At 35.3% G+C, this 6000-nt stretch overlaps 1 protein-coding gene across 4 annotated transcripts in view; it reads right to left on the minus strand.

Annotated features, from left to right (window-relative positions):
* LOC108749707 overlaps window positions 1–6000 on the minus strand; it is a 98734-nt gene that overhangs the window by 75043 nt on the left and 17691 nt on the right. Inside the window, exon 1 of one of the 4 annotated variants that reach the window (XM_018488608.1) lies at window positions 1128–1147. The exons of the other annotated variants lie outside the window; for them this stretch is intronic. The gene's annotated coding sequence lies outside the window, so the exon portion shown is untranslated. Of the gene's footprint in view, window positions 1–1127; window positions 1148–6000 lie in introns of those variants that run through there. 4 annotated transcript variants of the gene reach the window in all.

The following is a 6000-nucleotide window of genomic DNA, read 5'->3' on the forward strand; positions in this document are numbered from 1 at the left end:
CGGAACGACTATCGATCGTTTCCGCGGACTCTAGTCTTCGTCAATAGAGTTTCGAGGTCGACGTCCCTTGCAGTTGCACGGCAATCGATAGTGCACGACCGGCTCTTCACGGCGACGGTAAAACCGTCTTTCTGCCAATTAATTTACAACGCTTGTCCATTGTAGCATCGTATAGACTGTTAAACTGGCTGCTTACTTCGCGAAGTTACACCGGCGTTATATTTGTAGATCCAGCCGTATCAAAGTTTGATAACGATCGTCGCACAACCGATCGATAATACGTCGACCTCCTTTCCAAGACACGACACGCCTGCCTTTCGAGGTGCATAACACTTCGGCATTACGCCTTGGTAAAGTCAGCCTTCGAGATTACCTCGAGTCATGATTGGAATTACGGTCTTTCGACGTCAAGTCGAATAATTATGCAGTCAGTGCTTTAATTTTTCCTATTTTTACACTTAAAACAATCTAACTTTTTACTCGATCGAATTATCACAATAAGCTTCAAGATTCAAATTAACATAAACATTATATCGTTCATTTGCTACAACAACGACACAACTTGGAAAACACAGTTTTCTAGAAAATGAATTTCAATACTTCGAATTACAAAAATTTTGCAATATTAATTTTGAAATGCAATTCAGGTGTAATAACTGATTGAAAGAGGAATAAAAGTAATTCTTTTAAAGTATAATATTAATATATGTACTTTTTGTTTCTCTTTAAGTTTCTTCGAGTTCGTTCCTTTCTAGAAGTTCAAAAACAATTTTTTATTTACGTCGTTGAAGTAAATGAACGATATATACGAGATGGAAATAAAATTAAGAAGTAAAAGAAGGTGTGTGTGATATTAGAATAAATGAAATATCACTGTAGGACAAGAGGAAATTAAAGTAAGAGCTGGGACAAAAATGAAAACGGAAACTTTCGCCTGTCGCGTCGATTTTGCGAATCGTCCCGTAAAGCTCAAATGGCTCAAATGATCCACTGCTAAATTAACTGTCAGTCCAAACGTCAATTTACGAGTATAGCTGAAGTGCCATGCTCAACAGGCTTTCTGCACATCGGGACGTACCCGCAGATTAATCAGTCTGCATTTTTAATGCGTTTCACATGTTGCTCACCTCAACGTTCGCAAAAAGAGATACCTACTCGGGACGAGCGGACATGTTCTGCAAAGGAACACGCGTGGCACTATGCTGGGAAATATCGTACACGCGCTGCACAGAGACGAGAAAGGAAGACGAAAAAGATTTGCCTCAGACCCGTCGGAATGTGGGCGTGCGGCGGCTGCACCGCGTCGTTACATGCACTGACAATGTCCGGGAAGCCGGAGCCAGTCGGCTGATATGTACACTCGAAACTTCACCACCCTCCATGCCTTTTTTTCCCCTTTTGGTTATCTCGTTTCCCTTCGACGCGATAATTCGCCCCACTTTTACGCATGGGTCAACTTTGTGAGTCAACCCGATGTTTCAGGGAATCGCCTGAAGACGTCGCGCGAGAAATATTATATGTCGAAGCTTATCCGAAAAAAAAAGACGTAAAGTTTAAGTAAGATACTTTAAGTAAGAGGCTTCGATTTGACTTTGATTTACTTCATAAGAATATCAAAATATACTGAAGACTTTTACACGTGAGATCTGTGTGAAAATAAGAATTCTGCCGCTTCCATTCGGATAGAATTTTATTTTTTTACTCGCGAATGTTAAGATATAATATTATCACTTTATTTTTTACAAATATTTTTAATTTGGCACAAATTTTATTGCATCAGAAAAAAAAAGATGTGAAGCTTACACGGGCAAAACGATTTTGTTGGAAGACTCAAAATTTTACTGTGCGCGTACAAATCTGAAAATAATTTTATTGAACTATTAAAATAATTACATTAAAAGCTAAAAAAATGACGAGCAATGCTGCAAAAGAAATTTGACTAGCAACCAGTTTGAGGTTTCAATCAAATTACTTGTAAATCTATTTCCAGCAAAATTTTAAGTCTTTCAGCTTCTGTAAGAATATTTCGGTTAATTTCATAAAAATATTAGAGGTATATTAAAGATTTTGATATATGAGATTTGCGAAAGTGTAAGAATTCTACTGCTTTCGTCTAAAAGAGATTTTTATTTTTTATTCGAACGCTAAGATTGTAATAAATATATATCTTATTTTATTTTTGAATATTTCTTACTTTGATTTCGCATGCATTTTACTATGGCATCCGCACACGTGCGCCGGGTATTTTATTCAAGTACTTTTCGACGGATCCAGGTGAGCCCTCGAACGAGCCTCGACCTCGCGATCGAAGGAGAGAATCCAGCTAGGCAACGCTCGGTGGGAAATGACGGGGAGATCTACGTAGGGATCATGATGATCAGGTTTATCGAACCGGCTCTCTTACGTAATACGGCCCTGAGCCATAGTCTTATTACAACGGTAATGGAAGCCCAACCAGTCGAGCTTCCTCTCCTACGATCTTGACAAAACCTGTTCATTCTTACAATTTAACGATCAGACGACATCAGAATTCATATAGTTCGAGTGACAATTCGGAGCGAGAGAGAGAGAGAGAGAGAGAGAGAGAGAGAGCTCAAATAGAACAAGTCACGATAACAAAATGACGTTAAAATGAATCGTTATTAGTTGGAAAGTGACTTTTAGTAAATCATTTTGGAGCCATTTTAATGTTATTAAATAGCGCATAAATCCCATGTATTTCATTTTCCAAATCGGTTGTCATTAATATATGGAGGGGGAGAGAGAGGGGGAGGGAGAGGGGGGATAGGCTGACTAACAGCCTACTCAGCCCCCACAAAAAATTTTTTTTAGCTAAACGAAATGAGCACAAAAATTTTATTTGCGGATTTTGAGAGCACATAAATAGCGGATTGTTATATAATTTATTCATTAAGATTTGTGGTTAAGTGAGAGAAAGGAGAGGGTCAGCTAGGCAAACGTGAAAATATATCGATGTTCGCGGAAAATGTGTCACAGTATCGTATAGCGAATTTAAGCGCTGGCAAGAAACTTCTCTCGCGAAATCTAGAAAAAGGAAGAAAAAAATATCCGTAAAAAACCAAAAATTCGTCATGTGATCCAGATAATATATCGATCGTTACAATGATAGATGGAAAAGAGTATTATTTAGAAAACGTACACAAATTTCCTGTCTCTTATGAATGCGTTAGAAAGTAAATGTCGAAGATCGAAACCTATTTATACTCCCGATATCGTATAAAATCAAGCGAATAAAGATATAGAGAAAGTTGGACCACGATAAAGACGATCTTGTTGGTTACTCTTGCGAGCAGGCTATCTCGTACTAGCTATAAGCGATAGCAACTTTACAAATAATAAAAAGAAATAGAGAATGCAAGAGAAAGAGCTGGGTAATAAAGTTCGTCGCTCAGACGACACAATTTGCTTTAATAAGAACAAGAACAAGAAAGTTCCGGTAATTCTTTAATTGTTGAACAAAATTTCCTAAGTTACCACGGAATTAAAAGTCTATTTTTACTCATTAAATTAATTACGTATCACTCTTAGGTTGAAAAATAATTCAGATCGATTTAAGATTCAATATTTGTAACATACATGATGACAAGCGAATCGACGAAATACACACTAAAAAGAATATTAAATTTTAATGAATATTTGTTTGAATAGTTCTAACAATAAATAAATATTTACTAAATATAAGTATATATTATATTTATAAACGTAAGGAAACTCGAGGAAAGACGCCACTTTGTTTATAATTTTTTTATAGAACATACGTTGGCCACACTGACTGTGCAAAAGCGTGTAGTAAACAGTTGCGCAGTCATCGGCAGAGATGAACATGTTCAAGTCGATTGGTAAAGATTATACGAAATACGAAAAGGTAGGTCGTGAAACATGCTCTTTGTACATAATATTTGATATGCTAATAGTTAAGGTCTCTATTTCGATGCTTACTGTCAAAACCGGTCAAATGATATATTAATATACGGTTTTAATCAGTGTTCCTTGAAGGTCATGTGAATGATATAGATTATAATTTGTAATATACGTAAAAGTTGTAATTGAGTATTCCTCTCACACTTAGGGATAAGATGACAGTAAATACAAAACACAATTTTTCCTGCTTGAAACCGTCATTAAAACAATTTTATAATTTTATTAATTGAAATTTTGGATGTTTTATATAATTTTAAATATTTTAACTTAAATTAATGAAATGCTGTTTAAACGAATAAAAGTATGTCCAACTTACTTCCTAAATTACTCTCTTTCATATTTCGTCAATTTATGTTTTATCATACCTTTATGTGTTCTCATGGCTTAAACTCTCGATTGTGGACTATAAATAAATAAAATATGCAAGCTTATATTGCATCACATTATTTAATTGTTTGTGACATCTTTTCCCATAGGGGGTGGCATCTTACTCGTATACACAGGTGTATAAAAGATGCCAGGGTATAACATATCAATTTTTTCTAATAATATATCAAAAATTTAATTCATTGATTTGTACAAATAAAGAAAGGTAGAATATAAATAATATTTTTTCGTTCGTTAATTCAATAATAAAAAGTTATTCAGGAATAAAGGCTTAAGTGTGCCCTCTTCTCCATAATGACCTTTTATATACATATATAAATTTATTTGATACAAAAATCATTATATAAAAACCATTTGATTAAATTTGATTTTTGTTGATTTTCTTGATTAAAAATTTGATTTTATTTAGTGTAAGTTAAATGTTTACTTATTGCTCAAAGAAATATTAAGATTTAGTAAATTTTTCTTAATGCTGATCACGGAAAGAACAATTTTGCTGAAATATCAAAAAATTTCGCTAGGTGAAGATCTGAAAATAATTTAATTAAACAAAAGAATAAGATGCTTAAACTGGTTGCTAGAATGTCGAAGTAATAAGCAAAAAGTTTTGACGTTCCAGCAACTAGCTTGAGTGTCCTTACATTGTTTTAATAGTTTAATCAATTTTCTTTTCAGATCTGTGTATATCTAACTAAATTTTTAGATGCTTCAGCAAAAAACTATTTTTTCCGTAGGCACTCCGGACATCACGAAATATGTATATCGACGAAAAGTGGCGTTTAGAAACGCAAACGGAAAGAGGACCGGTAGGATGAGAAAACGGAAAAGAGGAGAGGACGCGTCATAATGAGTCGCGTTTGCGGAGACAAGCAGAGCGTGGCGGAGCGGGCCAGTGCACATCGCATTCGCGTCCGCGATCTCCGTCTCTCGCGTGCGTGTATTTCGTACGCAGCGAACGAAATGCGGTCGCGACGAGCGCATCGCGAAATCCGCGGCCGACTCGTCTTGCAATTCCGGTTGGGATCATCGCTTTTTCGGGATGCCGCGACAGACGATCGTGAGCACATTGCCATCGCCGTAGCCGCAGCCACCACCGCATGACCCTAATACCGGTTTGGCCGCGGTTATTTATAGAATGTTATTGCGACGGTTAGGTGATCACTGTGAAAATTATGGCGTTATTATTGCACACAAAAGTTCCACGCATTTCGTAATCGCAAAGTCGATGATAAACGCCCATTAACGGATTTTCGCTCGATCGCGAGTAAGTAATAAGAATGTGAATGAGTAACCTAAAGTACTTACACTGCTAAATTATACAAAATTAAGTTATTTTTTTTGTGTCTGTGTATAGATCACATTTGATACGTCGTAAATTTAAATAAAATAAAATAAAGTTAAGCAATTTAATTCAATGCAGAAGGAACGCTTTTTTTGCTGAAGCATGATTTAAAAATTTAGACAGATTTGAAAATAATTTTATTGGACCATCAAAATGATTATGTAGGAAACTCAAGCAAAGCTGTAAAAAATTTTGACATTCTATCAACTATTGTAGTTTGGGTTCTTATATAATTATTTTCATAGTCCATCCAACAAAAGTGTTTTCAAAATTTGTATCTACACTGGAAATAATAAAATTATATCAATATTATTTTAATTAAAAATAAT

The sequence above is a fragment of the Trachymyrmex septentrionalis genome, unplaced genomic scaffold (genome assembly GCF_001594115.1).
Source record: "Trachymyrmex septentrionalis isolate Tsep2-gDNA-1 unplaced genomic scaffold, Tsep1.0 scaffold31, whole genome shotgun sequence".
Lineage (NCBI taxonomy): Eukaryota > Metazoa > Arthropoda > Insecta > Hymenoptera > Formicidae > Trachymyrmex > Trachymyrmex septentrionalis.